Source organism: Canis lupus, chromosome 9, assembly GCF_048164855.1.
Source record: "Canis lupus baileyi chromosome 9, mCanLup2.hap1, whole genome shotgun sequence".
Lineage (NCBI taxonomy): Eukaryota > Metazoa > Chordata > Mammalia > Carnivora > Canidae > Canis > Canis lupus.
The window spans coordinates 30686881-30707221 of record NC_132846.1 but is presented as its reverse complement, the minus strand read 5'-3'; positions in this window follow the sequence as shown (position 1 = coordinate 30707221).

The following is a 20341-nucleotide window of genomic DNA, read 5'->3' as shown; positions in this document are numbered from 1 at the left end:
CTCTGCCAGTAAAAGTCTGGAGAGCTTTTTGCTTTTTGCCATTAGGTACATTTCTCAGAAGCAGCTGGCACTGTGCCTTTCCCGAGACCCTTCAGCTTCCATGACATCTTCTAATATTCGCCCACCCTCCCTGATAGTCCAGCTCTTAGAAGGTAGCCTTTTTCTTTTTCCATTCTTTCCTCTCATTTCAAGGTTAATTTTCTCAGAAACTTCAGTTTTTACTGAAGCATTATTCCTCTTTTATCTCTGCAGTGATTCACTTGGGTGACAAACTATCATTTTAGAATTGTTCAATTTTTATTTTTCTCAGTTGGAGCTAGTGGATGTACATTTAATTTCAGGAAAGTGAGATGTAAATGTAGTTTTCTTCTGGATTACACAATGTTTCTCTAACTGAATGGATCCATTCTCTCATTCACCAGGAGCAAGTAACTATGCCCTAGAGTAACTACCTGAAACAGCAGGCTATTCTAAGCATTCTTAGGAACATAATTCTCCTGATCCTATATAGTTTATGGTAATCTTCCCCAAAAGTTTATGAAGAGTGAAAGATACTAAAATCTACACATTCATGAGCTATGGCCATAATACCACCTCCTACTGGGGAGGTTGGTGGCCACAAGGGCACACTGGCTCCTTCAAAAACATGTATAGATAAAGATTGGCACATTCAGGTCTCGTACAGCATAATCCATTTATAGCTGATCAGTCGAGGGTTCAAAAGATGACCATAGTTCTCAGGCTTTCAAGCTAATCTGAATATGTGATAAGTGATAATTTTCTAATTAACCCCAGTAACCCATGCAGATTAACAACCAACTGGTAGTACATTTCCATTTCCTATCCCCACACCCCTACTTTGGTTGGTGCCAGAATGACTGAGAATTAGGATTTTAGATGTATTTTGTAAGAATCCAGAAATGTTGGTGCTGGGCAAAAGCAATTCCCTAATGGGGTGTTGACCTTAGATTGAGAAACAAGTGGCCAGGATGTCAGGCTACATCCAGAATTGAGCTGAGACAGTGTGTGGACTGGAGAAAGAAAAAGCAAATGGGACTGGAAGAAGAAACTTGGTGCATGGTCAAGTCTGACAGCTTAGCCATTCCAGAAAAGTTAGCCCAGGGGTTATGTTTCTGAGAGATGGGGAGTAGAACAACCTAGGTCTGATCACAGCACTGCTTCAATTAAGCCCTTTGACAACTCCCGTTTATCAGTGGAGGCTCTCCATGACCTAGCCCAACCTAACTCCTGCCTAAGCTCCCACTGCCTATCTTTGGCAATCAAATTTCTCTCACAGCAAACTGCATCCCTTTTGCCTATGAGTGCATGCATTTTAGTTATTGTAGTGGTTACCTGCTGTTTTTGTCCAACACCTTAGTTCTTCTCTTTTGGGGTCCTCTCTCCTCCAACTTCTTATGAAATACTGCCTAGCCCTGCCCACTTTATACAGTTCTAATAGAGCTGCCAATCCTACAAAAGTCTTGCAACATTTCCTACCTCTGTTAAAATTATTTTCTGCTTTGTATGAGTCTCTATTAACAGAGCTCCATATTAGCGCTGTCTATTCCATGGCCAGGTGATGGGTAAACTTCCCACTCCACAAGCTATGGTGATTAGCCTGTTTATTGATAGGCATGTGACCCAAACTAGTTTGGGTTTAGACAGAGCAGAGCCTTTCCATGGGATCTTCTTTGCTGGCCCTGAAATACAGATAGCCTTCTATGGCTATTAAATACAATCCAGGAATCCCTGGGTGGCGCAGCGGTTTGGCGCCTGCCTTTGGCCCAGGGCGCGATCCTGGAGACCCAGGATCGATTCCCACATCAGGCTCCCGGTGCATGGAGCCTGCTTCTCTCTCCACCTGTGTCTCTGCCTCTCTTTCTCTCTCTGTGACTATCATAAATAAATAAAAATTTAAAAAAAAATAATAAATACAATCCAGTGTGATATGAGCATAGTGCTAGCTGTGGCCAAACCACCCTTTCCTCTGCAACATGGATTATGTATATCTGCTATGGGAGAACAGGAAGCATACACACATGAACAGGGTCAAGAGTTCTGGGAGAGCTGAAGCAAGTGCCACCCCCAGATTTCCCAGTTACACTTTCCTTGTATTTATGTAAGCTATTTTGAGATGGGTTTCTGGCCCTTGGAAACAGAAGAGTACAAACTAATAATCATTTGACCAAAAATAACCTCTACATCCTTAATGGAAATTCTGTCTTTGAGGACAATGTCTTGTGAAGCCTTTCCACAGTCCTCTTTTTGAAATTAATTACTGCACGTGAGTACCATGTCTTAGTCTTTGGGGCTGCTATAGCAAAAATAACATAACACATGCCTTATAAACATTTCTCGCAGTTCTGGAAGCTAGGAAGTCCACACTCGTGATCACCAGGAGATTCAGTGTCTAGTGACGGCCTGCTTCCTCATTGACGGCTGTCTTCTCTCTGTTACCTTCACATGGCAGAAGGTGCAAGGGCTCTCTAGGATCTCTTTTGTAAGGGCACTAATCCCGTTGGTGAGGGCTCCACCCTATGACCTAACTTCTTCCCAAAGGCCCCATCTCTAAACTCTGTCACACTGGGGATTAGGTCTCAGTATATACGTTTGGGGGAGAGACATGTTCAGTCCGTAGCATCCTCCATTAACAAATGTATACCTTGGGATCCCTGGGTGGCGCAGCGGTTTGGCGCCTGCCTTTGGCCCAGGGTGCGATCCTGGAGACCCGGGATCGAATCCCACGTCGGGCTCCCGGTGCATGGAGCCTGCTTCTCCCTCTGCCTGTGTCTCTGCACCTCTCTCTCTCTGTGTGACTATCATAAAAAAAAAAAAATTTATACCTCAATAGTTGCACTGGTTTCATTCTGCCTCAATTTGGGGTTTGATTACACATCTCTTTTCCTCATTTGCAGGGTCTTTAAAGGTAAAGAGCATACCTTAATCATCATTGGATGCTCCATAGGACACCACCTCATAGGTGCTTAAATGTTTTGAATTATGTCTAGATTGGTACTATGTATCATGCTCTGTTCTAAGAACTCGGAATAACAGTGAATTTTAAAATATGAAAATTCATGCCTTCATGGAGTTGACATTCTAATAGGAAAATTATTTGACCAAAATTCATGGGAATTGCTGAATTGGGAAAAGCCTTGAAGAAAGGCAAACCCTACCTGGAACCAAGAGCCTCAGACCAAAAGGACTTTGCTTTTTCCACAACCAAAGAAAACAAAACAAAGAGCTCTTAGTGTAGCAGAAGTATGGGAAGTATATGTCAGGATGAAGTTGAAAATAGAACTTGAGGGCAGCCCTGGTGGCTCAGTGGTTTAGCGCCGCCTTCAGCCCAGGGCACAATCCTGGAGACCAGGGATCAGGTCCCGCGTCGGGCTCCCTGCATGGAGCCTGCTTCTCCCTCTGCCTGTGTCTCTGCCTCTCTCTCTCTCTGTATCTCTCATGAATAAATAAATAAAATCTTAAAAAAAAAAAAAAGAAAATAGAACTTGAGCATACTATTTTAAAAGATGGTTGTATTAACCTGTGTCAAATGAAAATGGCCAGCTAGGTAAAATTACAGGCATTCCCCAAATTGTGCCCCTTGGTAACTCAGTAACAGTTTTCCCTCAGAGACCAAGAACTATTTCCTTCTCACCATATGCTCTACCCTAAAACTGACAGTGCGTGTTCATCTTTTTTTTTTTTAAGATTTTTATTTATTTATTCATGAGATAGAGAGACATATCTTTCATATCTTTCAACCTTTGTACCTGCCATCCCCTCACCTTGGAATGTGTTTGGTTTTTTTATTTTGAAGTCAGTAATCACTGAATTCATGGTAAGGAGAGAAAAATCTCTAGTGCTTTCCCAGTTTCTTCTAGCTGCAGACTGTTTCTCTCTATACCAGACAGTACTTTAGAATTTATCCCCAGAGCAACTGAAACATAGTGGAAGGGAAAACAAAGAAGAGGGAGTTTGTGAGAAATGGTAGTTGGTCAGTTAATCTGTTTTTGTGAGAGACTAGAATATTCTGCTTTAGTGTTTATAAAGAAGAGAGTGTACTACAAGCTTGAAATAACTCTTTGGAGCTATAACTTTTTAGGGAGCTAAGGTTTGTAACCATGTTGTTGGTTTTTTAAAGATTTTATTTATTTGACAGCGGGGGAGCGGCAGAGGGAGAGGGAGAAGCAGGCTCCCCACTGAGCAGGGACCACCACCACCCTCAGCCAAGGGGCTGGTTCCCAGGACCCTAGGATCATGACCTGAGCTGAATGCAGACGCTTAACAGACTGAGCCACCCAGGTACCCCACGTACCTATGTTTAAATGCCTCTAATGAGCACATGTACTAAAGATGCCTTCTGTGGGTAAAGGATACCACTGCACAGAGAAGGGGTCTATTCCCACAGGTAGTGACAGCAGAAAGTTCTCAGGCAGTGGGGACAACTGGGGCACCTTGTTTGGGTGCTGTCTGAGCTGGTGCCTCATAGTAATGCCAAATTGGAGATTACATGTTTCTGATGCATGAAAGCCTGGGAATTTTTCTCATCTAGATCTGTGGTTGTAAAAACTTGCAGTTACCACCTGTTTCAAAGTTTTCTCTGCTCATTTCCCCCACTCAATTGTAAAAAGATTTAAGGATATGCCTATATCCGGGGGTGTGGAAGCTTACAGCTTGCCAAATTTATTAAATCTTCCCTTGAGTGGCTTTTATATAAAATCATTATCATTATCTACCTGGCACCTTTCTAGATGCTCTAGATATATTCCCTCATTTAATGTTCACAATACCTCTATGAGGTAACTGCTGTTGTTAAGACTTCTTTTTCCACAAGGAAACCAAGACACAAAGATTTAGGTAACCAGACCCTGGTCACACAGCCACAAGGTGATGGTGGAGCTGCGTTGTGGGGATGTGTAAACCTGTGTTCTACTGCCTTGCCCAGCATGATGTGTGGGAGAACATTCCAGGTAGCCTCAGAACCAGACTCCACATAAATATCTATAGGAAGAGGCCTGGGAATCATGACTCAGTCAAAATTCTAACTTATTCCCCTGCTTGTGGTCTCAATTACTGGTAAAAATAACCACAGTGCTTGCAAGTGGGATACAAAAGCCCATATTTCACTAGAAAAATAAACCTGGGGATCACATCCTACTTTGCCTTCCTCCAGGCTGTAAGTAGGAAGGCTGATGTCTTGACCAGTGGGTTCCTCAGTGAATATAACCTTAACTACTTTCAATACATACAACAGCTAAATATTCTCACCTAGAAATAAAATCATCCTGTGAATGGTCAATCTAGATACTCCAGGTTTAAGAAAGCTGAAAATAACCTGTATTATAATCTATCACAATCATCCTGGAGCTACATTTTTAATGGTATTAAGTCTTTTCCAGAATTCAGACCCTGAAATCTTTCAGACAGTTATACAGGATACATATCAACAATCTTGTTCAACAAGATTTAGATTAAGCACTTCCTCTCACAGGACCTAAGAACTCCATAATGATTCTGTTGTTTTGTTTTACCCTTGAATGTTTCTTACTCTCTGTAGTGAATAATGTTATCTATCTATCTGTCTGTCTGTCTATCTATCCATCTACCTACCTACCCACCTTACCTACCTACCTATCTATGTATCAGCACTCAGGTTCTTAGCTGTGCAGAGGTCCCTAAGAAGTCCATAAATCCTTAATGAAAAATTGTCATTAAAAGGAACTAGAGAGGAGTGTCTGGGGGCTCAATCAGTTAGGTGTCTGCCTTCACCTCAGGTCCTGATTTCGGGGTCCTGGAATCCAGGCTCCCTGCTCAGTGAGGAGTCTGCTGCTCCCTCTCCCTCAGCCCCTCCCCTTGCTCGTGCTCATTCTCTTTCTCAAATAAAATATTTAATAATAAAAATTAAAAATAAAAGGAACTAGAGGGGCACCTGGCTGGCTTGGTCAAAAGAGCATCCAACTCTTGATCTTGGAGTTATGAGTTCAAGTTCCATGTTGGGTGTAGAGATTACTTAAAAATAAAATCTTAAAAAAAAAAAGTATTCCTCAAGTTTAAGTCATGTTTTACATTTCTCTGAGAGGCTTGACAGACTCAGATTTCCACTGACCTGAGATTTGTTGAGTCCTATAAAGATGCCTTTACACAGAATTTAATAATACTTAAGGCAGATTTCAAGATACAGGAGCAAAGTCATGTTTGTAAAAGCCTTCCTCATATGACTTGGTTGAGACAAATTCTATTAAACTAAGAATAATCATGAGATTGTATTACGTATTTTCCTAGATTTGTAAATGTTTTCCTAACTTCATATGCCTAATTCACAACAATTTCCTTTTGCTGCCCATTTTGCCTCACCTTTTATTGATTTCTCATATCTAAATAGCTCATATGTATAGCCTAAGGTGTTGTCATGATAGTGGAAATAAAAGGCAAGTAGTATATGACATCATCCCACCATCTCCATTCTCTGTTAGGAGAGGTCTAATCTTGTGATTTTGGCAATACTCTTATGGCTTAACAAACCAATGAATCATCTAATTAAACAGCTATCTCATTAATAATTCATCTTTATACTTTCATTAGCTAGATTTTACAACCTGGTCTCTGAGGCCTTGATAATTAAATATTTCACCATCCATATACCTTTAAGTTCATTGCTTAAAACTTGCCCCATGTTTTTGCTTTTAGCCTTTGTCCTACTCTTTGGTATGTCACTAAACAGGCTGAGCATTCAGTAAACTATGCTATTCAGATTCTTGCATAACATTCTAGTTTAGAACACAGTAGTCTTTGTTTTAGAGAGCCAAGCCAAAGAATGTTCTCATGTACGTGGTGGCAAATAATCTCAGACGTTATCTAGGTATGTATATCATACTACTATACATTTTTAAAATATTTTACATAAGTCAGCTCATAATTATACATGGCATTGAGGAGAATAGTGCTGACTGAAACAAAATGATGAAAACGGTAATTGTTTTGGAAATGTAATCCAAAAATATACTCAGATATATGTCAACACATGCTTGTGTGTCCTAAGTAATTCAGTAACCCATGCAAGCCCTTTGTCAGCTCTCTGCATGTTAACTGAGCCAGGGTGATGGTAGGAGGTGCTGCAGATAATCAACTATTTATCAAGTCTTGCCTGACCTTTAGTAAGTGGCTATTTGTCAAATGTGGCATGAAAGACAGCTTTTAAATCCATTAAATATTTATTTAAGGACTTGAAGATCCTCCAGCTGGAACACCAGTATGCCCAGGTATGTAACTCAATATTCACAAGAGAACATCTCTCAAGATCTTTGCCTTCTATAATCAATTCATACATTGCCCTTCCTATCTACACCCTTGCAACTGAGCACCGGTTCAATAAAGGACTTATTTACAACTGCAGTATGTCTAGAAATTATACTCCAAAAACCCTTGGGCAGACAAATGCCATTGATCCTAGTGTCACATTCAGGAAGTCACGGATCCAAGTACCATATTCAGCAAATTCCCAGGCACAACCAACTTGCTAGAAAACCAAAAAGGGGAAATCTGGGAAGTAGGCCAACATCCTGGGTGTCATTGTATAGCATCCAAGCCAACTCTGGTTTCAAAATTCTTTTGAAATTGTTACTCCATGATAGGAATGCATTCTGTGCTTGGCCACAGATCATCACACAGAAATATATTGCAGAATTGTTCTTGCACATTGCTGGTTTTTTTGCAACAGGAAAATTTAATCCTTGGTAGAAAAGTTTGTTTTGTTTTTGAATTTGTGTAAAATCTACTGGTGAGGCATTACCAAATAGTAGATAAAACACTGTATTAAGGCTCTTTATCATATGTAATCCTAGGCTAATCTCTTTATCTTCTATCTTCCCTGCTATTTTCAAAAATGCTATGAAGAATTAATAAGAAAATATTTTATGTAAGACATGGTTATGAGCATCAGGAAGACATAACCCAAAAGATACTGGTAAGAAATGGTAAGCCTGCAATGATAAACTTTAAAAAGTAGTAGTGTCTCTAAATAAATTAATGTAATACAATCTCAAAAATGCAGCAGGATTTTTTTTTTTTAAGCAAAACAATTTTTCAAATTCATGTAGGAAAAAAAAAAAAAAAACAGCCAGGAAATTTCTTAGGGAAAAGAAGAGCAATAAAGGTGACTAGATCTACTATAAAGTAAAACATGATATAAAGCTACTGTGATCAAAACTGTAGGGATGGGGATGCCAGGGTGGCTCAGCGGTTGAGTGTCTGCCTTTGGTTCAGGGCATGATCCTGGGGTCCCAGGATCAAGTCCCACATGGGGCTCCCTGCATGGAGCCTGCTTCTCCCTCTGCCTCTCTCTGTGTCTCTCATGAATAAATAAATAAAATCTTTAAAAAAAAAAAAAAAAAAAAAACTGTAGGGCCACCTGGGTGGCTCAGTGGTTTAGCGCTGCCTTCAGCCCAGGGTGTGATCCTGGAGACCTGGGATCGAGTCCCATATCAGGCTCCCTGCATGGAGCCTGCTTCTCCCTCTACCTGTGTCTCTGCCTCTCCCTCTCTCTGTGTCTCTCAAGAATAAATAAATAAAATATTTTTTAAAAACTGTAGTAATAGCATATGAAGAGACAAGAGAGGCCAATGGAATAAACCAGAAAGCCCAGAAATGCATCAGAAAAATTTAGTATATGATAAAGAAGGCATTTTGAATCATTCAGTGAGAAAAGTCTAAAAGTTACACTTTTCATCTATAAGATTGACAGAAAAAAAAAAAAAAAAAACATGCTCTAATGGTCAGGTCAGTAGCAAACAGGTATTTTCAAACATTTGCTAGTGGAAACATGAATAGACATGACCCCTTTGGAGGGCAATTGGCAATAGCTATCAAAATTGAGAATATTTACCCTTGCTTTTACTAATTTACCCTTCAAATATTCTCTTATATGCAAAATGACCTACATATAAGGTAATTGATGGCAGAAATGTTAATGAGAACTAAAAATTAGAAGCAATGTAAGTGTCCATTGACAGATTAGCTAAATGAATGATGATACCTTCATAAAGTGGAATGATGTGCAGCTTAAAGATAAAGATAAGACAATCCTGTTTGTGCAGATATGGAACAATTCCTAAGCTGTAAGGTTAAGTGAAGACCAAAATGCAGAGCAGTATGTATAGAATGTGGAATGTAGAGTGTATAGAATGTATACTTGGGGGAAGGGAGATAGTATATCTTTCAGAAAGGAAACTAATCCTAGTGGTTTTCTCTGCAAAAGAGAATTAGTGAGGGACAGAGCGGAAGAGACTCACTTTTAGTTATATATAGTCATTTGTGTCTTTTGACTTTTTAAAATTGTGCCCATAAATTACTGACCCGAAAATCTGGGGCTTTTTATTTTTTAAGAAACAACAAACAATATAACACTGATAGCAGAAATAAAATAATATGAAAAATAACCTCTGATAAATTTATATACCACAGTCTAAATACCACAGAATATAAATGCTTCTTATTCTGTTCAGAGTGTTGAACAATATAAATAAGATTATTATTCCAGAGGTGGACACTGGAAAATTTAGAATGTAAGAAACGGGAAAGAAATGTCTTACCCAGACATTTAGAGGAATAAAGGGTCAGAATCTCTTAAAAGGACAATTTAACTATCTGTCTCAGTGTTCTGAAAGAGTTTCAGTAACTGATGGCCCTGACGTAGCTTCAAGTCAGCCAAATAACCAGTAAATTTAAAAATCATAATGCTTGCCCATGAATCCTGCCTTTTGAATGGTCTAAACATTTTAGGAATAGTATTCAAATATGCTTAATGGGACTTTGAGCACTTTCTCACAGGACCTAGGAACTCCATAAATGAGTTTGTCATTTTGTATTGTTTTACCTTTGGAATGTTTCTTTTATGTAGTGATTAATGTTAGTCAAAGGAGCAAATGTAACTCTGATGGCTATGAAATCTGGTCCATTTTATGAGGAAGAAAAAGCAGATTATGTAAGATCAAAACTGCAGCCACTTCTGCCTTCTAAGGACAATAGTAGAAATATCAGCCCCCTACTTCACATAGAGGCCAAAAAGAAAAGTCTTTGCTAGCACTACTACCACTGGCAGGCTCGAGGTTCATGAGCATTGTTTTGCAAAACATACCCGTGAGTTTTGGGATATGCAAAGGCAAGCCTGGAAAAGATCAAAATAGTTCTGCATGCAAAGAGAACGGAGTTAATACATAAAGAGCCACAAGAGTCCTGGTAAATTTAAGGTGAAAAGATGCAAACAGCGTGTCAAAGGGAAAGGGAAACCAAGCAAACTTCTGTAAAGTCTGCTCCATACGTAAATCCCTTTTATGAATGTTAATATAAGGGGAAGGAGGGCTATTCCACACTTGGGGACAAAGCAATGCACAATACTAACAGCACAGGGTTAGGCAAAACAGTAGATAAATGAAATTAATTTCCAAATGCCAAGGGGATTGGAAAATACATAAATTACCCAGATTTCTTTAAGGGAGAATTCAAGAGGCTCCAGCTAATTTCAAAGGAGAAGGTAATCCCGCTGACATCTAGGCTATACCTCCTCCCTCCACTCAAGATTTGCACAGTGAGATTGTGAAATAAGCCAATACACTTATTACCTCAACAGCACTAAGCAGGCACAAGGGGAGTACTTGGAATTCCCCACTCCTTCTTCTAAGGAGAGAATTTCAGAGGTTTCACCTAACCCAATCTCAAACTCTTGGTCAGGAAATTTGGCTTTTTAAGACCTCTCATTTCTTCTGAGATCTTTAAAATACTTGCTTCCTCCAAAGAACTCCCAAAATTCTTCCAAAGAATTTATTCATAAGGGATGCCTGGGTGGCTTAGCGGTTGAGCGTCTGCCTTTGGCTCAGGGCCTGATCCCAGGGTCTAGGATCGAGTCCCACATCGGGCTTCCTGCATGGAGCCTGCTTCTCCCTCTGCCTGTGTCTCTGCCTCTCTCTCTCTGTCTCTCATGAATAAATAAATAAAAATTAAAAAAAAAAAGAATTTACTCATAAAAATGTTTCCATGGTTTTTTCTAGTACTCTCAGGGATTCATTTTTTACCATTTAAATCTGTTGATCTCAAATTTATTTTGAGATATAGAAGGAATTTGTGTTTTGTTTTGTTTTTTTACATAGTCACTCAATTAACTGTCCAGCCTTTTTGTATTGAATAATCAATCCTTGTCCTATTCAATTAAAATGCCACTTTCGTTGTGCTAAAATTCTTCACAAGTCTATTTCTGGATTCTGTAATCTATTCCATTGACTTTAACGGTGAGGGAAAATTCTTTGTCTATCCTCGAGGCCTTCTAGCTGGACTAAGAATTAAATTTACCCGAGACAGATTAAAGAAGAAAAAAACAAAATTTTGTTACATGCAAACAGATGCCCCCATAATGAAATTGAGACCCAAAGAAATGACCAAGGCAGGCAATTTTTATACTTTTTATTTTTATTTTTTAAAAGATTTTATTTATGCATGAGAGACACACAGAAAGAAAGGCAGAGACACAGGCAGAGGAAGAAACAGGCTCCATGCAGGGAAGTCCAACGTGGGACTCCATCTTAGGACCCTAGAACCATTCCCTGAGCCAAAGGCGAACACTCAACCACTGAACCACCCAGGCATCCCAGTGTTTATACATTTTAGACAAAGGATGATAGATTTTTGCGGAATAAACAGGTAAGTTTGGGAGCTTTAATTAGTAAATTCTAAGCAGAATTTAGCCTGAGAAAGTGAATTAGTGAAAAAAATAGCAAGGCTTATTTTATAGCATTCTCAACTTTATTCCTCTATTTATGTTGATAAGGATGTCTTTTTACCTCTGAGTACAGGGAGGCTATTTTTCATATGGGAGATTTGTTTTCTGCTTTCAGGGAGACAAAAGAAGTTCTGAGTGTCCTTGTCCTGTTTGTTTCCCAAATAGATTCAATTCAAAGTAATCACTATGCTGTTGCAGCCTGCCCTGGGCCCCTCCAACTACATTCACAAAATACCTGTTTATTTTATTTATTTATTTATTTATTAAAGATTTTATTTATTCATAGACACAGAGAGAAAGAGGCAGAGACACAGGCAGAGGGAAGCAGGCTCCACGTGAGACTCGATCCCAGGTCTCCAGAATCACACCCCAGGCTGCAGGTGACTCCAAACCGCTGCGCCAACCAGGGCTGCCCAAAGTGGGTAGAATTTACTAGTAAAATCAACTGTGACCAGGGCATTATTTAGTTGTTTACTCTCGGTAAGGAGGTTAACAAGTCTCAACATTTGTCTCAGTAATTGCTGTTTTGATTGTCTCTTCTGGGGACAATATTGGCAATTAATATTTCACTAGAAATTCATCCATATTGTGTATTTAATTGTTTTTATTTGCATAGGGCTGAGCAAAATCAACTTTTAGAATTCTTTTAATTTCTCCCACGTGTGTGATTATTAATCCATTTCCATTTCCTTTTTTTTTTTTTAAGATTTGTATTTATTTATTTGACAGAGCACAAGCGGGGGGAGCTGCAGGGAGAGAGAGAAGCAAACTCCCCGCTGAACAGAAAGCCCAACTCAGGGCTTGATCCCATCACAACCCTAGCCAAAGGAGGACACGTAACCAACTGAGTCACCCAGGCACCCCTGCATTTCCTATTTTTAGTCTGTGTGCTTTCTCCATTAAAAAGAAAATGGATTATTAATTTTGTTGGTTTTTGGATTTATTTACCAGTACTACCTTTTGTCTTTCTAATTCATTATGCATTCCTTCTTTTTACTGTATTGAGTGTAATAATGCCAATTCCTGCATAGGTAGAATTTAGGAAACTGTTTAAATAAAATAAATAAAAAGTGATATGCCATTTCTATTGCTCCCCCCCCATATAAATAATTATAAAAGAGAGAGAGAGAGAATTAAACTTTAGAGAGGATAAATCAAATGAAGTCTTTAATTCTTGTTTTCTTCTAGGTAAATATCACGATAACTGTCTTGCGATTTTTGATTTTAGAATTGTTGACAATTCATTTTTCCTAAGAAACAAACCCTAATACACTAGGAGTTAAAAGGATGCTGTTTTTATTGACTTTCTTTAAGATGGCAGTCCTCTGTTCCTTTATTTCTTAATAAATGATTATGCCATAGGTCAAGGAAATCAAGGAAAAATACATCCCCAGCTTTTCTCTGTGCGCAAAATTTTCTTTCTCTATTAATTTGTTTAGATACCTAGCACGTATTCCTTGTCTATGTGTGGTTTTGGTATTATGAGTCAAGTAGTTCCATTCCTTTTAGTTCACTTCAATCCAGCAGTCCTTTAATGCGTGCTTTGACTGTCCTAGGTGCTAGAGAGAGAATACTTGATAAACCATACCTCCTCCTCTCCCTATCTCCCCAGCCTCTCACCCCTAGGAGTTCACACCGTGTTCTGTTGGTACGGATTGCTCTTCTAGTCTCAATCAGACTTTGCAGAGAGATATACGTGTTGTAAGGCAGGACAGAGGAAAAGAGGAATGGCTAAATCCAGATCATTTGCCATAGCTCTAAAAACAAGGAACAAAAGTTAAGCTGGTTAATATGCATGCTCCGTCCCCAGCAGGATATTCACAGCAGTATTACTTGTAGCAACCCTCAGGAGCCTGAATGGAGCTCTTGTTTGACTCTCTAAACCCTGCCAGTATTGAATCCCCTGATTGTATTCCTGGGGAGAAGACTTGGTTCCGGGTGCTGTGCCAAGAAGAGTTGAAGGTGGGGAGGCCTCATTTCCTCCTAACCTCTCTCAATTCTTGATGCCAGGGGATCCTAGGAGGGTAGAACCAGTTTGCATAAAGCTTACAAGAGAGTTTAATTACCTTCAGAGGTTTTAATTTCTCAAAAAATGTAATTATTTAATTCTGACAATTCCACATAAAAGTTGGAAGAAATATGCAGGTAATATACTCATATATAACATTTATTTCATACTTGAAATAGTTAATTCAAAATAATCAACATTATCCCCAGGAACACTGATGATGAAAGCAGCCTTAGATTTATTATGAAACTACAGGAAAGAACAGGGTTTGAGGCTTGCTACTCATTTGAGACATGAGAAACCAGGAGGCAAGCAAGACTATGATAGTATACAACAGGATATCTTTGGAATATTTCAGTACATTTAGATCTTGTATTTTCTTCTACAGTGGAAAAGGTGAGTCATCTGAAGTCTCTGGAACAATAGTTTAGGAACACTGTTGAAGTAAAAGATATCTACACCCTGTGAATAAGGGCCCCCAAGAGAAGGGCACTTGGGTGGCTCAATCAGTTACACATCTGCCTTTGGCTCAGGTCATGATCCCAAGGTCCTGGGATTGAGCCCTACATCAGGTTCCCTGATCAGCAAAGAGCCTACTTCTCCCTCTGCTGCTCCTCCTGCTTGTGCTGTCTCAATCTCTCTCTCTCTCTCTCTCTCTCTCTCTCTCTCTCTCTCTTTCTCTCTCCTCTCTCTCTATCAAAAGAATAAAATCTTTTTAAAAAGGGGGAAGTGCCCAGGAGAAAGGTGTTAGTCTAACTGGAGCCTGGAAAATGGTCCCTCCAATGCTCATTCTACTAGTGATAGAAGAAGAAACAACATTCACTTCTTATCCTTGTCCCATCTGAAAATTCTCAGCCCTTACTTTCTCTCACCTTTTGTGATATATACACAGAGCTTAATGCTGGTTGGGGAACATTTTTATTTTTTAGCTCATTTTGCATCTGTCTTTATCATTAGATTTTTATAAAATTATCTCAGCAACATAATTGGAAAGAATCCCAGAATGTCTTCCCTGTGGCTTTTTTTATATATATAAGATTTTACTTATTTATTCATGAGAGAGACAGAGAGAGAGAGAGAGAGAGAGAGAGAGAGAAGGGCAGAGACACAGGCAGAGGGAGAAGCAGGCTCCATGCAGGGAACCTGACGTGAGACTCGATCCCAGGTCTCTAGGATCATGCCCTGGGCTGAAGAGGGCACTAAAACTGCTGAGCCACCCAGGCTGCCCCTCCCTGTGGCTTTTCTAAGTTAAATTTCTCCAGCTCCTCATACAAAGACTCATCAACCTCCTGGTCACTCTTCTACCATACATATTTCAATCTGTCCCCATTGGCCTTAAAAGAAAATAGTTGGAACAGCAAAATACACTCTAGTGATAGTTAACAAAAGCAGAATATTGAGTAATATGATCTCTGATCGTCTTTGCCCTGTCCATTGTAGCACTCTGGCAGCCTCGCTATTTTATTTTTTATTTTTTATTTTGATTGATTGATTGATTGATACCTATTATGTCACAGTTCACTATGTCTTTTTCACATGAACTGCCAAGTATCTAGCTCTTCTTAGTTGATTTTTGGATCCTGAGCTCAGATATGTTATACTCAACAAGGTTCTTGATTATAAAACAGAAGACAACTATGATTCCTTAAGCAGCAATGGGATGTATTTTGATTCCTGTGGCTCCGAGAAAGACAGGAGGAGCCAAGGGAGGTAAGGCCCAGCTGAGTTTTCACCACAGGAGCAGGCTGCTCAGAATGTGCCACTTGCCAGTAGGGTAGTCACTGCCCCAAGACTGGCCTCACCACCACTGGACACCTACCACTCCTGTGCTGCATTCTGCTGTCTAGACATGCACCTCATTCTTCTAGACCACACACACCCCTAACTTTTCCCCTGCAGAGCCACCCTGAGCACACCTAATTGACCTGAGCCGTGTCATTACCCTTCAGGATACAAAGTCCCACGTGGCAGCATTTGATTAGGTGTCTTAGGTCTTGTCCTTGCTTGTGCTCCCAGGGGGATAGCTGCCCTTTTAGTTTCTGTAGTCAAAGAGGTAGCTGCTTCCTTATCATTATTTTAGGATTCCTCCCAAATAGGAAAAGCTTTTAGATGCTAGGCAACCCAAATTATAAATATCTATTATGCATACATTTTCATTTCATTAACTTGGGTTCATTACTTGCAAATAATAACCTTCAAAGAATGATTCTGTCATCTAGTCAGTTTTCATTCCCAGGTTGCTGCTGCTACAGACTTTGTAAGCTAGTTTTTGTGTTTCTCCACACTCAAAGGATTACACAGGAGAGTGTCAGAAGGAAGCATTGTGACCAGGCTTCCCTGTGGTTGGAGGACCACACATTGATCTCCAGGAAATGGTTGTCTAACCAGCTGTGGTCCTCCTACTTGCCTAATCTGATCACCCGGTACACAGACCTCCATCCTGCCACTTAAATAACGGGCTTTTTGTTATTTATTTTTTAAGATTTTATTTATTTGTGAGAGACACACAGAGAGAGACAGAGACATAGGCAGAGGGATAAGCAGACTCCTTGTGAGGAACCCGATGCAGGACTCAATCCCAGGATCCCAGGACCACAACCTGAGACAAAGGCAGACAACCACTGAGCCATCTAGTCATCCCTTAAATAACAGGTATTAAGGAAGGTTTTATCAGATGCCTTGCACAAATCTAGACACACTAGATCTCTACCAGTAAGTACCCTTATCTACCAATCTACTAAACCTATCAATTTTGGGTTTTTTTGTTTTGTTTTGTTTTGTTTTGTTTTAAAGATTTTATTTATTTATTCATGAGACACACAGAGAGAGGTTGAGACACAGGCAGAGGGAGAAGCAGGCTCCATGCAGGGAGCCCGACGTGGGACTTGATCCCGGGACTCCAGGATCATACCCTGGGCCAAAGGCAGGCGCCAAACTGCTGAGCCACCCAGGGATCCCCTCAGTTCTGTTAATTAATGTGTTCTGTCCAGCAGCCACCAGAGGTATGGAGACAGTAAAGTCAGACAACAAAGATTTAAAACATAGTTTCCGTTCTTCATGTCTTGAAGATAATACGCATTAAAGAATAAACTGTTGAACTTCACAGTATTATTTTTTCTAGTTTTTTTTAATTTTTATTACTATTCTCAATAGACCAAATATGATTAAAGAAGAAATCAGTTTTCCTATCTCATTGGACATGATTGTGTTTAAGGAGACTCTTTATTATCCCAGGAGGAAAGTAAGCTCTAGGGCAGTTCCCTCCCACATGGCTTAGAGGACTATTCTTATAATAGTTCTGTAAATTTGAAAGTATTTAATATGAAAATTATCATTAGCATTTTTAAAAAACAAGCTATTAGAGAAATCCAGGTAAAAAATAATACCTCAGTGCCCAATGAAATGAACATATAGTTTTTTAAAAAAAAGTAAAACCAGCACTTGGGTGACTCAGTTACTCATCTGCCTTCAGCTTAGGTCATGATCACAGGGTCGAGCTCCCTACTCATTGGGAATCTGCTCCTCCCTCTGCCACTCCCACTGCTTGTCCTCTCTCTCTCTCTTTCTCTCTGTAAAATAAAATCTTTTTTAAAAGAGTAACACAAATACCTACAATAATCAAACAAGGAGGTGCTTCACCAAATGCCATGAATTTCAATAACTAATTGTCAAGTAACGCTCTTGAGCTATCCACATTACTAATTATTTAATCCCAGTTTAGATGGTTAATTCTGATTGTTAAATAATCCTAAAGGTATTCCTCCCACCACTCCCAAGAGGAGGATACAAACTCCAACAGGGTAAAAAAGAACTGATAAGGGATATTTAACCAAATTTCAGAAAAGCAGAGCACAAGTCTTGTAAGACTGCATATTGCCTAGCTGATATATATCTCTTCCATCCCTTGTCATCACTTCAAGTTACAGAACATGTAAAGACCCCAAATTTCCAGCCCTCAGACCGTGGTATAGAAAGGAAAACAAACTGGAACAAACCAGTTTCATATATTTATAGAGGAAAAAGAATCCTGACTCAAAGCAAATAGAAAGTAGGAAATTTAGATAGAATGTGAGCAGAGTGAGAAAAAAATTACAAAGGTATTTTACAAACATACTGGCTTTTTAACAATTCAAAGAAAGGGAAACAGTCACAAACCTAATAGATATATGGTCCAATTCAAAAACCCTAGAAACAAGGGAATTGCCTACAACAGCTTGATTCCACAAAACATTTTAAGGACATGAATTAAATAGAACATGAGCTCAAATACCCTGTGATAAAAGAAGAAAAAATTAGAATGAGTTGAAAAAAAATGAGTACAAAACAACATAATTACAAAACTAGGGAAAAAAACAGCAAAGAACAGAGAAACAGCTAAAACTTGAATTACAACATAGAGCAGAGGTTAGATATAACCACAGTAAACACAGGTTTTAAAAAAGAAAGGAACTAGGGACACCTGGGTGGCTCACTGGTTGAGCTCTGCCTTTGGCTCAGGTTATGATCCCAGGATCCTGGGATCAAGCCCTGCATCCGGCTCCCCACAGGGAGTCTGCTTCTACCTCTGCCTATGTCTCTGCCTCTCTTTGTGCCTCTCATAATAAATCTTGCAAAAAAATAAAATACAAATTAAAAAAAAAGAACTAAAGACTAAAGTTAGTAGAAAGGAGGTAGATAGTGGGGATCAGATAAATGCGACCTCATGTAATGACAAGTGGTGTCTGAAGTAGTAAACCACTCAAATGAAAACTACCCAAGAGAATGTCCCTGAAACAAAAGCAGATCTGCTGAATTAAAGAGCATACTGCATTCCAGAAAAATTCCACATGGACTGCCCAACCCTGAGGCCCATCTTGGCCTACCTACTGAAGCTCAAAAGTAAGAAATTATTCACACTTTCAGATTGACAGTATCAGATAATCTGCAGAGAACATACTGACCTCAGAATTCAGTGGCAAAAGACTGGACTGGAGCAGTGACTAACTCCTAACTCAAGAATATCTTAACAAAAGAAGTTGCCACTTCAGGAGATAGACTTTCCAAAACATGAAAATGAAAGGAAACCCAGCACCCATGAGCATCTCTCAAAAAAAAAAAAAAAAAAAACTTCATAATGATAGGCTGGAAATTAAGAATTAAAATTAGAAGAAAAACAGAAGGGGGATGGAGAAGCCATATAAGAGGCTCTGGGTGAATACCAAAACCATTTCAATATAGACCAGTACAAACTATTGTACTGTTGTGAGAATGTCGATGCCCCAAACATGTCTGTATAAAAATACTATAAAAGAGGAAGGGGATATGCAGATGGGAGTAGGTGTGAGAACGTTATCTTTGTCTTATATATAGAAGAGGTCAAGGTTAAAAAAAAACGTGACTTTCAAAATTCCTCCTGAATCCTAAAAAGAGATTTTAGAAGCTAATATTTCTCATAGAGAAGAAAACTTTATCGAGAATTTAGCAATTCTTTTACTTCAATTTTGTTTTGTGTTAAATCCAAGTTGTTTCCTTCTATGAAATACAAGTAAAACTAAATTGACTATCATTATTTGTTTGATAGCAAAGGAAGCTTAATATGTGATGATGTAAATGCATGCAGTTAGGATAATATAGTGAATATTAAATACTGTTGATCTCCCCCTTAAAAAATGTACATTTATTTCATTATATCTACTAACCCACTGTTTTCAAATTATGCCTTCCATGGATATTGCCAAAATTCATCAAACTGTATACTTAAAATGGGTACATTTTATTATAAGTAAATATGCCTCAATAAAGTTGATTAAGTTATAAAGTTGTTTGTTTGTTTTTTTTTTTTTAATTATGGTGCATTGGAGTCTGCAGAGAGAAAAGCAGGGAAGAAATGAGGTGAAGGTGTGTGGGCAGGGCTCTCACCTACCCTAACTCCTACCCATCTGTTAAATTAACCTGGGTAGCTTGGCTTTTTTTTTTTTTTTTCTTTTTTACAGAAAGCCTTCAGCATAGAGTTCCAAAGCTTTGAGGAAAAGAACACTAACTTTTTTTTTTTTTTTTTTTTTAAGATTTTACTTTTTTATTCATGACAGAGTGAGAGAGAGGCAGAGACACAGGCAGAGGGAGAAGCAGGCTCCATGCAGGTAGCCTGATGTGGGACTTGATCCTGGGACCCCGGGATCACGCCCTGGGCCAAAGGCAGATGCTCAACCGCTGAGCCACCCAGGGATCCAAACACGAACATTTTAAGAATAGATGTCATGGCACCTCGGTGGCTCAGGGGTTGAGCATCTGCCTTTGGCTCAGGTCATGATCCCAGGGTCCTGGGATCCAGTCCCTCACCGGGTTCTCTGCATGGAGCCTCCTTCTCCCTCTGCCTATGTCTCTGCCTTTGTATGTGTGTGTCTCATGAATAAATAAATGATCTTTTAAAAAAAAAAAAAAAGGATGTCAATTGACTTGAATATAAATGTGTACAGCTAAAATAATAAATTGTGTACAGTTATAGGAGGAGGGGAGGAGAAATAAGCTAACAAAATAATCCCAGTGAATTAAAGGTAAACTAATATTTGAAACAAAAAAAACACTTCTGA